Raw genomic sequence first — 17,367 nt, 5'->3', positions numbered from 1 at the left:
GTGGAATGTGAGTTTAGGGGGGCAGATTGAAAACCATTGCCATAGAGGGATACAGACCCCGTCCAGGTAATTGCATGCAGATGTACATAAAGATCAGTCTGGGTATGTTGGGTTGAAGAGCCCATTTCTGTGAAACACTTTGACTCTATAACCGTTGCGAACAAATATACATAATCACTTCAAACACAAAGGTTTGCAAAATTTGTAATTATTTAGAAATAAAGTAATGGTGTTTGATTTTAATTTAAATTCAGCTTAAACAGACAGTTTTTCTCTTCGTCTGCAACACTCGAACCAAAATCTAAATACAACTGCTGTGAGATTTCATGTGGTTACTGCAGAGGGGAATACACACAAAAAGGTTTGCTCCAGGGTGCCTCCAAACAACAGTTTTAAAGCAGTAAATAGACAATAAGAAAACATAAATAAGCATTCTGCTGTGGTTCCTCATAACATTTAATCCTGGAGCAATACAGCCAAAAAGCATTGCCCTTTTAAGTGTTCTACTCAATTAGACAGACTGTTCATAACAAATCTTTATTCAAATCAGAATTAGGAGTTTATTTAGACATAAATTTTAATTTTAAATTTAGGCATAGAGCACGGTAACAGGCCCTTTGGGCCCACAAGTCCATGCCGCCCCAGTACGTTTCAAAAGGTGGGAGGAAATCAGACCCCACCCCCCAGGGAAAACCCATGCAGGCATGGGGAGAATGTACAAACTCCTTTCAGACAGCGCAGGCACTTTAAAGACGTTGCACTAACCGCTACTGACTACAATCCATGATGCTGAATGTATGCAAGCTACAGGCGACTACATTCAGTGAATACTATTCACCTGATATGGGATCCAAGAAGGTGACCAGAGTTGGGATGTAGATCAGCTCTGGCCGCACCAAATGGTGGAGCAGGTTTAGTAGTTGAAAGGCCAGCCACTGTCTCTTGGCCCCACGGTCCATATTTGTACAGTTGTTCTTGCAGACTGATGCTAATAGAATTATATTTATTGTTTGAAAGTCCAGTTCTCAGTGCAAAAGCAATAAAGGATTATAAATAGACATCCGCCAGAATATATTAGGCATTTGATGAAAATAATTCACATTGATCACCCAATGGTGGATTACTTACTGCTCAGTTATACTCACTGTTTCACTTTCATTCCAAAACAAAATCATTTATAGGCTACTTTAATGCAGAAATTAATTCCCAATTCTGAAAAAAAATGGAACCCGGATGCAGGGTTGCATATGAAACACTAATGTTCAATTTGTCCCTCCTGAGTGGCTTTGCGTAAATACAGGCTGAAAGACAATCCAACTGATTCTATTGTACATGAAACAGCTCAAAGGGAAGATTAGAAAACACTTAAATATGTGAACGGAGCTCTCTTGAGAACTGTCACTCTTGGCAGATAGTCTCCCGGGAATCCACATCTGGCTTTTGTTCAGTCCCAAGAATGATTGTTTATATGAATGCAACTTCAAACAGAAGTATTACTCTTAAGCTTCATGGCTTTGAACCCTTGTAACTGACATACAGTTCAATTAGATTCATGTTAGTTGTCTGAGCTCACGATGAGAGCCACTCCACTGATAGGAATGGTGTAATTGAATGCCTTCAGAATGTCACTTCGTTGATAGGAGATGATGCACAAAAACATAGAATTAACAGCACTGAAATTTCAAGCCCTGTGTGTCACTGGCAGGGTCTGTTTCACAAGAACCTTCCCGTATCTTATGCTGAGACCACCTCCTATTCCCTTTTACCCTGCGCAATTATTTGACTTCTCTTTCAATGCACCAATGCTAATCACTTCAGGCGATTCACGTGACAGCGCCCTATATTTTTACCCCCGGCTCTTGGAAGGAAGTATGCCCTAAATTGGATCACACTGAAAAATGTAACCTAGAATCATGATCTTTTAGGGACATGCGTCAAAGACTCCACACATGTCTCTTGATAAGGGCTGCGTGACTCAGGCAGAGCCAATTCGGTGAATGTGCTCATTAATGCATATTTACTTCATGCAATTTCAGTAATCCTTTACACCAGCTAAATGTAACAGCTGGCGTTGGAAGTCATGTCTGTAAAAATTTAAAGAAGTGCTCTTTGACTGCAGTTACCAATGGAAGATATTGCACAACTTTTAAAAGTTTTACAGCAGGACGGAGTCACGTGATGGAGTAGTGGCCAGTAGGAAAATCCCAGCCCTCTCCAGAAAAGAAGGAAAAAAGTAAAGAAAAAGCAAAGCCCCAGAAACACAAACCACAACAAATAAAAAAATAAAGGTGTGGAGGAAATGGCACCAAAGACAGAAAAGCCAAAAATGGGAAGAAAAGAAAGAAAGACGCCGGAAGAGAAAGGTGAAGGCCTTACCTGTACGAAGAAGCAGGGACCCACCGTGGAAAGAGGAGCCCACTCCCTGAGGTCAGTGGAAACCCCGCAGGGTCGCGACCCACTGAACGCAGGATGACAAAGATGGCTCACGGAGCCAAACAGTGGTGCGCATCACGCAAGTCAAAGACAACACCAATGAGGGGGGGGACCAGCTGTGGAGTTAGACCCGACAGCAGGGCTCCCAGCGGGAAGATATAGAAAATAATGGGAACGGGAGGGAGGAGAATGAAAAAAGGAAATCAGAGACACAGCAGATGACCAGCACAGAGGAAGAGGACCAACATCAAGACACCATTAATAAAAAAAACACCCAGCAAACTGAGATAAACAGCCCAACAAGAAAGTCAGAAGAAACAGAGATACAAGGAAGAGAGGTAAAGGACACAGGTCCTAGAGCGGACACAGGGGAAGAAAAGGGAGAACATCAAGCTCTGCACAGAGAAATAGAAGATAAAGGGAATGGACTGTATATAGATAAAAATAATTTTTGAAGAATATATGGAAGACACGAGAATTTAATGAAATAAAAAGAAGAATAAAAGGTACAGAAGAAAAAGTGAGTAGATTAGAGGTGGTCATGGCAGAAATAGGGAAAAGAGTAGACAAGGTGGAGGATCGAGAAACAGCTGTAGAAATGGAAGTGGACGACTTAAAAAGGAAATTGGAAGAATCTGATAAAAAAGTTGAAGAAACACAGGAGTTGTTAGCTCAGAAGATGGAAAACTATAAAAGGAGAAACAATATAAAGATAGTGGGCCTTAAGGAAGATGAAGAAGGCAAAGATATGAAAGAATTTATAAAATAATGGATCCCCAGGGTCCTAGGAATGCCAGAAATACAGGAAGGAATGGAAATAGAAAGGGCACACAGAACATTAGCCCCAAAACCACAGCCACAACAAAATCCAAGATCCATTCTAGTAAAATTCCTGAGATATACGACAAGAGAAAATATATTGGAGAAGGCAAAGAAAAAAGTGAGAGAAGACAAAAAGCCACTGGAATACAAAGGTCAAAATTTTTTTTTCTACCCAGACATAAGTTTTGAGCTCCTGAAGAAGAGGAAGGAGTTTAACGCAGCAAAATCAATCAGGGACTTTATTGCTCCAGGATTAAATGTTATGAGGATCCTATGAAAGAAAGGCTATAAATTTATGTTAAGATATCCAGCAGTGCTTAAAAGAGTTATCCTGGGGCAGCAAAGCAGACTGTTCTCGGATCCGGAGAAAGCAAGAGAATTTGCAGAATGCCTGTAAAACAGAGAGAGATGAAGAGATGAAACAAGAACAAGAATGACGATAAACTTCATATAAAGAAGAAAAATAATGTATAAGTAAGAACTAAGAAGGGGAAGAAAGGAAGTAAGGGGGGAATTAAGAGGGTGAGCTTTGTTATATGTGAAGATAAAAGTCTTTTCTGGAGGGGGTGGGTGGGAGAGCATAACAGTCACTGCGAAATCAATTGACGCTTGCGAGTGGGTTCGCAATCCAAATGGAGAGGGGAGTTGTGGTTGCCCGACAAGGGGCAACTCAGAGAGGGGTGGGGACATTTGGGGTTAAGGGAATTTTAGATGTGGGAATAGTGGAAATATTTTATGTTTTAGAAGTGTTGTCTCACAGTGTGTTCAAAAAAGGAAAACAGAAATGGATAAGAAGGAAAGGTGGTGATGAGGAAGCGGAAAGGAAAGGTAAACAAAGTATGAAATGGCCATGTTGAACTATATGTCTATATAGTTGACTATATATATATATGACTATATATATGACTATATAGACTATATGACTATACATAACCAAATTAAAAGGAAGAGGCTATTAAATTTACTGAAGAAAAAATTGATATAGCATTCGTGCAGGAAACACATCTAACTGAAGTGGAACACAAGAAATTAAGGGGAGACTGGGTAGGGCACGTAACGGCAGCATCATATAATTCAAAAGCCAGAGAAGTAGCTATATTAATCAATAAAAATGTACCAATCAAAATCAGTACCTGATAAAGTGTCAGATATATTCAGAATTTTGGAATTTGGTCAATATATATGCACCTAATGAAGAAGATCAAAAATTTATGCAAGATATTTTTTTGAAGATTGCAGGGGAATATATTGATAGGAGGGGACATTAACCTTAATTTGGACTCAAAGATGGATAAAATTGGAAAAAAGACTAGCAGAAAGAACAAAGTAACTAAATTTATGGTCAAATCAATGCAGGAAATGCAACTTTTGGATATATGGAGGAGACAACACCCAAAAGAGAAGGAATACTCATATTATTCGAGTAAACATAAAACATACTCAAGGATTGACCTGTTCCTGTTGTCAGCCCACATCCAAGGGAGAGTTAGGAAAATGGAATATAAAGCTAGATTGTTATCGGATCACTCACCCCTGTTATTAGCAATAGAGTTGGAGGACATCCCACCGAGAACGTATAGATGGAGATTAAACTCCATGCTACTTAAAAGATAGGATTTTAAAGAATTAATTGAGCGACAAATTAAAATGTACTTTGAAATAAATACGGAATCAGTGAAAAATAAATTTATACTATGGGATGCAATGAAAGCCTTCATCAGAGGGCAGATAATAAGTTATGTAACTAAGATGAAGAAGGACTACAATCGGGAAATAGAACAGCTGGAAAGGGAAATAGTAAATACAAAAAAAGAACTAACAATAAAGGAAGATACAACAAAAATAAGAGAATTGGCGGACAAAAAAATAAAATATGAAACACTACAAACATACAAGGTGGAGAAGAACATAATGAAGACAAAACAGAAGTATTATGAGCTAGGAGAAAAAACGCACAAAATACTAGCTTGGCAGCTTAAGACAGAACAAACTAAAAGAATGGTATTGGCATCAAGGAAAAAGGACAAACAAATTACATATAACCCAATGGAGATCAATGAAAACTTCAAGGAATTCTACGTGTAACTATATCGAACTGAGAACGAGGGAAAGAAGACAAAACAGATGAGTTTCTAGCTAAAATTGAACTACCGAAATTGCAAGAAGAGCAAAATAAATTAATAAAATCATTTGAAATAGAGGAAATACAGGATATATTAAAAAAAACTACCGAACAATAAAATGCCAGGAGAGGACGGACTCCCAATAGAATTCTATAAAACATTTAAAGACTTATTAATTCCTCCTCTCCTGGAAGTAATGAACCAGATTGAAGAAACACAAAGCATGCCAGATTCATGCAAAACAGCAATAATTACAGTAATACCAAAGACAGGGAAAGATCCACTAACACCAGCATTGTACAGACCAATATCTCTACTCAACACAGATTATAAGATAATAGCTAAACTATTAGCAAACAGATTGGCCGACTGTGTACCAAAAATAGTAAAACTCGATCAAACTGGATTTATTAAGAAAAGACGAACAACGGACAATATCTGTAAGTTCATTAACTTAATCCATGCAGTACAAGGAAACAAGATGCCAAGAGAGTAGAATGGAACTATTTATTCAAAGTATTACAGAGGTTCAACCTACCAGAGAAATATATCAATTGGATTAAAGCATTATATAAGGGGCCATTGGCGAAGGTGACAGTAAATGGATATATATCAAACCAATTTAAATTAAGCAGATCAACTAGGCAGGGATGTCCACTATCTCCCTCACTGTTCGAGTTAGCTATAGAACCAGTGGCAAAACCGATAATAACAGAAAATAAAATAAGAGGGATAAAAATAAAAGAGAAGGAATATGAAGTCAGTCTATAACAGAACCAGAAATATCAATAAAAGAATTACATAAGAAATTGAAGGAATATGGAGAAATATCAGGGTACAAGATCAACACAAATAAAAGTGAAGTGATGCCAATGAGTAATGCGGATTTCACAAAGTTTAAGAAAGAATCACCATTTAGATGGCAAACACAAGCAATCCGATACCTAGGTATTCAACTAGATAATAATCTAGGCCATCTATTCAAACTAAATTATCAGCCATTAATGAAGAAATTACAAGACGACTTAGAACATTGGAAAGATTTACCACTAACACTGATAGGAAGGGTAAATTGCATTAAAATGAATATCTTCCCAAGGATACAATACCTATTCCAATCGTTACCAATTCATCTAACAGAGAAATTCTTCAAGGAGCTAAAGAAAATAATAAGGCAATTCTTATGGAAAGGGGGGAAACCGAGGATAGCGCTAGATAAATTAACAGAATGGTACAAACAAGGGGGTTTACAGCTACCAAACTTTAAGAATTATTATAGAGCAGCACAATTAAGATACCTATCATATTTTTATCAAACAAGGGAAAAGCAAATTGGACCAGATTAGAGCTAGATAAAATAGGGGAGAAGATACCTGAACATATACTATATAAGTGGGATGAAAAGCTGATGCAACATGGGAATTCACCAGTACTGCACCATCTGCTCAATATTTGGAAGAAGATTCACGTAGAAAGGAATTAAACAAATTATCAACTACCAAAATTAATATTGACGCAAAATCAACTAATCCCTTTCACAATAGATAACCTTTCCTTTAGAGAATGGGAGAGAAAAGAGATCAAAAGAATAGAAAATTGTTTTTCGTGAAATAAATTATTATCTTTTGAACAAATGAAGGACAAATATGGTATAACTCATGGTACAATGTTTGCATACCACCAACTGAAAACCTACTTGAAGGACAAATTGGGAGGCAGGCTGAGGTTACCAGAAGGAAGCAATTTTGAATATGTGATTACAGACACAATGATAATTAAAAGATTTATAACAAACATGTACATCAAACTGCAAGAGAAAGAGAACGAGGAAACAAGCTGTAAACCCAAACAAAAATGGGAACAAGATCTAAACATAAAGATAAAGAATGAAACATGGGAAAAGCTATGCTCTGGAATTATAAGAAATACAATAAACACGAGGTTACACATGATACAATATAATTGGTTACACAGGCCCCAAAAGTTAAATAAATGGGACCCAACAGTATCAGATAGATGTTTTCGCTGTAAGATGGAAACGGGAACAACAGTACATGCAATTTGGGCATGTGAGAAAGTGGAAAAATTTTGGGAAGATCTAAACCAGGTATTAAATAAAATCACAAAAAGCAACATACCAAAAAACCCAGAGATCTTTCTTCTAAGTAATATAAGAAGTAAAGAATTTGGATTTGATTTGGATGGAGCACAAAAAAGATTTATTATGATAGCCTTAGCTGAAGCAAAAAAATGTATTATGTCAACCTGGACATTAGCCTGAGAATACAGCAATGGTACATAGAAATGAATAAATGTATTCCATTGGAAAAAATAACATATAATTTAAAAAATAACATCACAGTATTCAAACAAATTTGGGAACCATACACGGAACACAACAGAGAAGTCCCTCCGCGGACCTCCACCCCCTAAAATGACAGAAGGAGAAGAAGACAAAATGAACTGACCCAGTGTGTAAAAGTGGATGACACAAATTTCTTGTTTATTTTCATTGTGTGATGACATTGTTTAATGGGTTTAATGTATCATATAGGTTGAACGTTGAGTGGGTGGGGAGGGGGGGTGAAGGAGGGAGGGGGGGTGAAGGAGGGAGGGAAGGGAGGGGGGAAAAGGGGAAAAAATGACACTATATATTCAAGAGGGAAATGTTTGTGTGTATCTTGGTCAGTATGGTTCATAGTGTGAAAAATAAAAAAAAATTTAAAAAAGCTTTACAGCAGTCACTCCCATCTGAGTTTGGGATGAGGCACCCTGATTTTCACATATCGCTGTCCTTGTGTGTGTTAAAATGGTGGAGAAGCGGTAAGAATCCAGGAGCCAAGGGCATTGGAAGATTTTCCCAGAATCCTGTGTGAAATGTTACGGAGGACTGGGGAATTCTGACCTTGTAAAAGATGACATTGACCACTTTTTACTAACTCATAAGTGGTGGTCACTGCTCAAGTACACAGACCCAAAGAGGTGCCGTGGATGTGAGTTTGCAGTGCAGATGGAGACTCAGACTGCTGCCATCATGTTTCTGGATTCTGTATTCAAAGAGCGTGGAATGTCAAGAAAATATGATCCCTTGTCTACATTCATAAAGAACTTAAACTTGATTTGAAAATCTCATGAATCCCAACATCTGGATATTGGAATTTTGCTTTATGATAGGACTTCCTGATCAAACTTCTTCTCCCTAACATATTTGACCTGGTATTGTCTAGTTCTGAAGAAGGTCCAGAAGTATGTTAATGAAGGCTTTGACTAATTTTTGAAAAAATAATATAACCATATAACCATTACAGTACGGAAACAGGCCATCTCGGCCCCTCTAGTCCGCACTGATTTAAGAGAACTCCACTACTCCCACCTACCCGCTCCATGTCCATAACCCTCCAATCCCCTCACATCCATGCACTCATCCAACCTGCTCTTAAATATCGGCCCCTCTAGTCCACACCGATTTAAGTGAACTCCACTAGTCCCACCTACCCACGCCCTGTCCATAACCCTCCAGTCCCCTCACATCCATGCACTCACCCAACCTTCTCTTAAATGACAAAATTGACCCTGCTGCAACCACCTCTTCCGGAAGGTCATTCCACTCAGCCACCACTCTCTGAGTGAAGAAGTTTCCCCTCATGTTACTTTTAAACTTCTGCCCCCAAACCCTTAACTTATGATCCCACGTTCCAATCTCACCTACCCTCAAGGGGAAGAGCCTATTCACATCTACTCTGTCTATCCCCCTCATAATTTTATATACCTCTATCAAATTCCTCCCTCAAACTTCTACGCACCAATGAATAATGCCAACCTTTAATCTAGGCTTCAGTATTTTTACCTCAGGTCTAGTTTTCAACCCCACGGACCACAACAAACTCTCTTCTTGGTTCTGAGTTTGTGCTGCTTAGACCAAAACTCCTTGGAATTGTTCATAAAAGGTGCAAACATGCTGTCTTGTTTGACTAGGCAGATGTTAATTCAGTATGACAGTACAAATCACTGCATGTTTCTGGAATGTGCAGAACTGTTCGATTCAACTTAACAACTGGAATAAAGTCCTATGATGCAATTGTCAACTCCCCCAATTATAACCTATTGTTCCAGAGATGATGGTTTCCCTTACTTGTAAAGGCACAGAAGGAAGCCACTTAACTCATCGAATCCATGGCACCTCTCAGTAGAGCCATTCCATTTATCCACTCAAATGTCTGTCAACTTTCCTTTGGATCTTTCTCACATTTATCTCCACCTATCTGTGACAGAATATAGATATGTTTTTGGGAGATACATTGGGAAAGGTTTTTTTTTAGTGTAGGTCACATACAAACACTTTTAAACAGATCTTATTTAAAATACTGGAGCTCTGCTCATGCTAGACATGTCAGGGCCAACAGTCTTTGCAAAAGCTTTGGAGAGTGCCCAAGATAGCTCAGCCTGGTCAAAGCCCTTGTGGTTCATGCAAGAGGAGATGACTGGCTGTCTAATGTTTCATTTGAAATAAGAGAAACAAAAAGGAACTTGGTGGTGACCTGAAAGAAAGAGGTTATCTTCTGGAGAACCTTGAGGGGGCAGGTTTCTTCAGCAAGCCACTGAAGTGGCTGGTTATAAGGAATCAGTTGTGGATGTCAGCGTACAATGAATCTCTCTCTGAAAACCGACAAGAACCTTCCTGAGCGGTAACCATTTACCTTTCAAGCACCAAAGCTTGGTGAACTTTATAAATGTTAAATTGTGTGCACAGTATAAGAATTGCCTGCAATCAGCAAACTTGGAGGAATGAGAAGTGAGATTGGACTGTGAATCAAAGAATTTTTCTGAACCTATATCTTTGGCTTGGCTTCGCGGACGAAGATTTATGGAGGGGGTAAAAAAGTCCACGTCAGCTGCAGGCTCGTTTGTGGCTGACCAGTCCGATGCGGGACAGGCAGACACGATTGCAGCGGTTGCAAGGGAAAATTGGTTGGTTGGGGTTGGGTGTTGGGTTTTTCCTCCTTTGCCTTTTGTCAGTGAGGTGGGCTCTGCGGTCTTCTTCAAAGGAGGCTGCTGCCCGCCAAACTGTGAGGCGCCAAGATGCACGGTTTGAGGCATTATCAGCCCACTGGCGGTGGTCAATGTGGCAGGCACCAAGAGATTTCTTTAGGCAGTCCTTGTACCTTTTCTTTGGTGCACCTCTGTCACGGTGGCCAGTGGAGAGCTCGCCATATAATACGATCTTGGGAAGGCGATGGTCCTCCATTCTGGAGACGTGACCCATCCAGCGCAGCTGGATCTTCAGCAGCGTGGACTCGATGCTGTCGACCTCTGCCATCTCGAGTACCTCGACGTTAGGGGTGTGAGCGCTCCAATGGATGTTGAGGATGGAGCGGAGACAACGCTGGTGGAAGCGTTCTAGGAGCCGTAGGTGGTGCCGGTAGAGGACCTATATACACACATTACATACATACTTAGAATTAGAAGGGGGTTAAGTAAGGTTAGTTAAGTCAATAATGAAAAGTTATTCTGTTTTCATGTTTAAAGATAATTAAAAGCAACTTTTGTTTAAGTAACTTGTCTTGGTGAACATCTATTGCTGCTGGGTTTTGTTTTTCTGGTGGGCTACTATATATTTGTGGGTCTGTGTTAAGGATTCCGTCCCACCCCACAAGTGGAATCACATTTATGTCTATATTAAACCCTTAAACAATTCTAAAGGGCTTTTCATTAGCTTTTTTCTTTCCAAAAGTAACTTAGAATTGCACTTCTACATTTGGAGAATGATCCTTAGTAACTTTTATATCAATTTAAAACAAGCTTTAAATTATATTAAACATTGGCTCTACCTCCTTGGTGACAAAGTGTGCTAAGGATGGAAGATTGACTAGCACAAATAATAAGGTTGTATTAAAAAAAAAGTGCAGGGAATCCAGACCAGCTGAGTTGAGTACGGCAGAATGTTTAGTCATTTCTCGCAGCAATCCCAAATTTCATATCACTCCTTATATAATCCATTGTTAACTTAAAACAAAATAAATCAGGTTCTGAAATGCTTCCTTAGTATCCAATGATCTTAACATTAGTCCGCTGACATCTCCTTCACTACCTGTCTGTTCTCTCTGTGTACCACTGTTGGATGACTGACACCTTGTTCAACAATGCACTGTTATCTCGGTTGATTGACAACGGCTCGGTGGAACTGAGAGAGAGAGAGAGAGAGAGAAAAAAAGTGATGGACTGCAACAGTCTTTAATGTTTTCCAAGAGATCAATGTGTTCTGACAAGGTGTCTATATAGAGAACATAGACCTCCTTTCATTTTCTCAGGTCCTGCAAATTTCTCGCACTTTTGGATTCCCAGCATTTGCTGCATATTTTTGATCTATGGCTTTATCAAAGGGTTCGGATTCTGCTGTTTGCATCAACTTAAGTGAAGTATGAAATAAAAAATTAAAAAAATTTAAAAAAAACTTAAGTGAAGTATGCTTAAAGTTTCAGGGCATTATATTACAGCGATGAGAAGGGGGTAAACAGCAGGGCAAGTACTTCATCCATTCTGACCAAAGTGTTCCTGTTTAAAAAAGATAACTCCTTTGATTAGAATGGTATTGAAAGTTTACTTCATGCTACAATGAATATTTATAAACACTGCATCCATTCACACTTCTGTGCTTTCAATTATCGCTCACAATGCCACACCTTCATTCAATCCCCAGAATCTTCACCCCATAACCAAAACCCCGTTATCATTAACATCCCAAAAACACCAACATCAAAACCATCCTCCCATGGTCAACAGCCCATGATCACCAACCCTCCTAACCAGCAGCCTCCATAATTATCAACAAGCCTCATATTAATCAAAGCCCCTCAATCATCAATCAGCTTAATCAACACCCCCATAATTATAAAAAAATACACATTTTCATCAACATCCTCTCACACCACTCACCCGTTCCTTTGTCCCTTTGCAGCCAAAACTACTTTCAGCCAACCTAAAGGTGTAATGCACTGTGATTCAAGGAGATGGTGGAAATCAGAGTTAAAAAGTCACTGAACCTGGGGGTGAACTAACACCAAGACTTTCTGATAGGGCATGACAAGTTGGATACAGAGAGTATATTTCCTCAAGACGAGGAATCTAATCTCGTAATAAGGGATAGACCATCTAGGACGGACGTAAAAATAAATCTCTTCAAATTTTTCAGAGTTTCTAGATGCAGTAAAACCCCTGTTATCTGGAATTCAAACAACCAGCAGTCTCAAGCAACTGGCAAAAAAAAAAGCAATATTGAAGTGTAAAATATGACACGTCTTTCCATTAGATTAACAATCGCGCAACGCACAACCTCAAGTAAAATGAAAATCCACTTATCTGGCATCTGCCAATCACCGTCGGATATTGGGGGTCCTACTATATTGAAGAAATGAAGGGATATGTGGAGAGTAAAGGAAAATCAACCACGATCTTGAGGTGCGAATGGTGGAACTGGTTCGAAATCCCAAGTGTAAGTGAAGGAGAGAAATGTAAACAAAGAAAGAAATGTAAAGGAGCTGTGCAAGGCAGAAGAAAAAAATATTCTGTAATCAATAACGTGCAAAGTAAGAGCCATTAAATGAGTCTGTTGTTTATGAAACTGATGGTGGAGGGGATAACCAATGTTCCTGAACCTGGTGGTGCGAGTCTTGTGGTACCTAAACCTCTTTTCTGATGGCAGCAGTGAGAACAGAGCACGTCCTTGGTGGTGTGGATCCTTGCTGATTGCTGCTGCTCTCTGATGATAGTCTCATTTGTACAAAACAATGTTTATTTACTTATTCTTGTAGCTAAAATACTTGTCCTGAATACGTATTGTTTGTCTGTATGTCTGGTTGTTTTTCTACGTGTTTTGCCCTGAGGATCGGCAAATGCTGTTTCGTCGGGTTGTACTTGTGGAATCAGATGACAATAAACTTGACAGTGTTCCACATGGAGTTTCTTGATGGTGGGGAGAGTTTTGGATGTGATATTCTGGGCTGTGTCCACCACCTTCACAGGGCTTTCTGCTCAGAGGTATTGATTCCTCCATAACTGGGAGTGGAACAGCCAGTTAACAAACTTTCCACCACACATCTGTAAAAATTTGCCAGTGTTTCCAATGTCATATTGAACCTCCGCAAACTCCTTAGGATGTAGAGGTGCTTTCTTTGCAATGACTTTAGAATGTTGGGTTCAGGAAAGGGGTCCACTAAGATAGTGACTCTTAGGCATTTAAATTTGCTCACCCTCTTCACTGGATTGTCGACCATTGGCTCTCCTTTCCTAAAGTCTACAATCAACTCCTTGGATTTGGTGACATCGAGTTATTGTTAGTACACCATTCAGCTCATATTTCCATCAAAACCCAAGATCCTAGCAGTTACCTACACACTAGGGGTTAAGTTAACCTGGAGACCCACACATCTTTGAGTCTTAAAGAAGGGATGTTGAACCTAAATGTTCACTGCCAATTTCTCTCCACAGGTGCCGCCTGACCCGCTGAGTTCTTCCAGCAGTAGGGTTCGCGCTCCAGATTTGAGTATCTGCAAGGCCCTTGTGCCTGCAGTGAACCTGGATTGCTAGTGGTATGAGGCAGTGTTCTATGAGCCACTCCACTGCGCTGCCAACATCTTTTGTTAATGAGAGTGTCTATTTGGTTGTTGGTGTGTGTGCTTCTGTAGATGGCATTACATGGTAGAACAAGATAGCAGGCAGGCAGCTCATTAAATCACTTTTTTTTTCATTTATGTTTTGCTGAACACTCTGCTCTTGTTAGAAGCTCACATTTCACTACCCTTGCCTCTTATGTCTATGAATACCAACACACAGTAATATGATCAGAGACTCATTGTCAATGGGCAGATGATGGAGCAAAATAGAAAACAAATCAATGCCTTCAGATTATAACTGTTCAGGAATATCATTATACAGCAAATGCCCAGTAGTCATCACCTTATTTCATGATTTCTATTTCCACAGATGAAACCACCATACGTCAAAATTCAACAAGCTATCATTTTGAATCGCCAGTAATGGAAATTTGAAGACAAAGCTGGTTCTTTTTTTCCTCTTGCCTTTGCCTTTATAACTTGAATAAATGATTTATGGGACATGGTTATATCCACTGATTTTTTTTTATTCTTTGCCCATAGATACCACTGGTGTTTGTTACTCAATCTCAGCCTGAGATGTTGGAATGTACATCTTCTTTAAGCAAGGTAAAGATCGACTGCCTGGAAGTTCATCCCTGGCCAGTTAGTTGACAGCAAGTCAGAGAAAGTAGGAAGAGGCACTTTGGGAAGAGTATACAAAGACACGGCTAAAGAAGAACAGTGGCGAGGAGAGATTTAAAAAGACAAACGGGCTTTGCAGTTTACGAGTGGTAGGATTGTATCTCTCGTACAATAATATGATAAAGGAAACATATCAATGGGGTTTACATTAGAATGGATGAAAGTAGAAGCTGACAAAACGGCGTTCTCTGGTCCTCAGTGCCAAACATGCAGACACTCAATCAGACCTTTGACCGAAAATGTTAACTCTTCACAGATGCCATCAGGGCCTGCTGAGTGCATCGTGCAAACTTTCATTTCTTCTGTGATTTCCTATGCAAGTTGGTTCTTTGGCCTTTTTCTACTTTCACTATCAATCTATCTCCTCTGCCTCAGTAGTTCTGGGAGGTGGAGTGACCTCCAAAGTGTTGCAAAAAAGTCATTTTTCTGAGTTGTAGTTTTGATTGCCAGATCTTTATATTCAGACATAAGTTTAAAGTAATTTAATTTTCCATTTCCATTCTAACTCTAATTCAATTCCCTGCTGCAAATATATTCCTGATATTGCTACAGAAAAAAGAGTAAACATATTTAAGCATTACCGTCTAATTCAGTGGTTCTCAACCTTTTTTCTTTCCACTCACAGACCACTTTAAGTATTCCCTATGCCATCGGTGCTCTGTGATTTGTAAGGGATTGCTTAAAGTGGTATGTGGGTGGGGAAAAAACGATTTGAAAACCACTGTTTTAGTCGTAGCTAATTGACTCGTTATGTGCACCGTTTCATAACTCCAAAGGAAATGGGCCAATGACAAGTTTTCTCAAGCAAAATATTTCAGTAACAATTGGGCCTAGAGCAGTGATTCTCAGCCTTCCCTTCCCACTCACACACCACCTTAAGCAATCCCTTACTAATCACAGAGCACCTATGGCATAGGGATTACTTAAAGTGGGATGTGAGTGGAAAGAGAAAGGTTGAGAACCACTGGTCTAATTGGTTCAGGCTACATTTGACATTTTGTACATATTTACAATCTCCAATACTTTGGTAATGCATTTCTAGGTTTGAGAAATGACTGTTCTAAATGCAGCGAGATTATCTAAAGACGAGGTTGCCTAAAAAAAAGAATGATATCAATTTGGAGATTCTTTGAAAGAAGAGAGGACCCATCTGAAAGAAAGAGGCAAACAGTCTGAAATGTCTAAGAGATAGTTTAAATTGTTGGAGATTCCCACAGCAGTAAGAAATTAAAAACACATCTCTAAATCGAGAAAGATATTTGCAGATGATTAGTTGAGTTCATAGACTTGCAGTTATTATAATGCAGTAGATAATAGATTGCCTGCTGCAGAATGCTGCACTAATCATTTCCTGTTTTCCTTATTCAACCTTTAATAAATATATTTGTTTAATGGATTGGAACTGGAAATGAGCTTTGAAGCTGAAATGTTGATTTGCTAATTGAATTTGAGAAAAATCCCTTGATCAGCAGAAGGCTTTGTTCTCTGTGTGTGTTATCAAACATTTACCAACATCTCAAGCCTATAATTGATCACGTTAAATGTATCGGTGTAGGGATGAGCGCAAATTACAAGAACCAATATAGAATCAGAACTACAATTCATTGTCATGAACATGTCATGAAGTTCGTTGTTTTGTAGCAGCGTCACAGTGCAAACAATTATTTCTATAAAGCCATATTTATTATTTATATAAAGCCATATTTATTATTTATATAAAGCCATATTTATTATTTCTATAAAGCCATATTTATTATTTCTATACATTGGCACCTCCAAGCCAGACAGTGATGTAACCAGACAGAAGGCACTCCATGGTACACTGTAAAAGTTTTCGAGACTACAGATCACAGAAAGAGTCTATGAAAGGCAGAAAAGGCTCAGTAACTTAAAAGAGAAGCTAGATGAGGTTGGGTGTGGAAATTATCAGCATGCAAGCCAACCATTTTAAATGTTTAAATTACTAGAACAGCAATCCAGAGGCTTGTTTCAAAGTTATTGAGATGTGGGTTCAAATCTTACCAAGGCACGTGGGGAAATGAAATTCATTTTCTGAAGTGGCCAAGTAAATAAAGCCAGTCTCAGTAATGGTGACCTCAAAAACCATTAGATTCATGTAAATATTTCTAATTCACTCAAGTCTTTTGCAGAGAAAAATGAACACTCTTTCCTGGCCTGGCCTACGTGCAACTCCAGCCCCACACAGAAACGTCATCGTCTGCGAATAGCAATCTGGAATGATCCAACGAGCCACACATTTGACCACATTGTAATTAAAATAAACACAGGACAGCAGAAGTCCCAGAAGTTGGCTCATCACCTTCTCAGATTCATTTCCATAAGGACAATGAGTTGGATCCTTGCCAGAACTGCCTATCGTCCATCGATAATGAGTCCATGCAGCAAAATTCTTACTTGCTGCAGCCAAACAGGAAATGCACATTAAGAAAAACTACAAACCAACTATAATAATATAGTTAATTGAACTGAAAGAAATAATAAATAAAGAAATAGATAAATTTCCTTGTGGAAAAAGAATGACTTAACAACAGTTCTGACAGCCTTTTACATTGATTAATAGAATTGGAAAAATCTATAATGTAGATTTTTTGGGGGCCTCGAGTATTATCTATGTCCACATTATTTCTGGTTCGATAATCAGACACACACTTCTAGCTCAGTGGCTATAGCTGTTC

The sequence above is a fragment of the Narcine bancroftii genome, chromosome 14, assembly GCF_036971445.1.
Source record: "Narcine bancroftii isolate sNarBan1 chromosome 14, sNarBan1.hap1, whole genome shotgun sequence".
Taxonomy (NCBI): Eukaryota; Metazoa; Chordata; class Chondrichthyes; order Torpediniformes; family Narcinidae; genus Narcine; species Narcine bancroftii.
The sequence above is the reverse complement of the archived record's forward strand: the minus strand, read 5'-3'. Positions refer to the sequence as shown.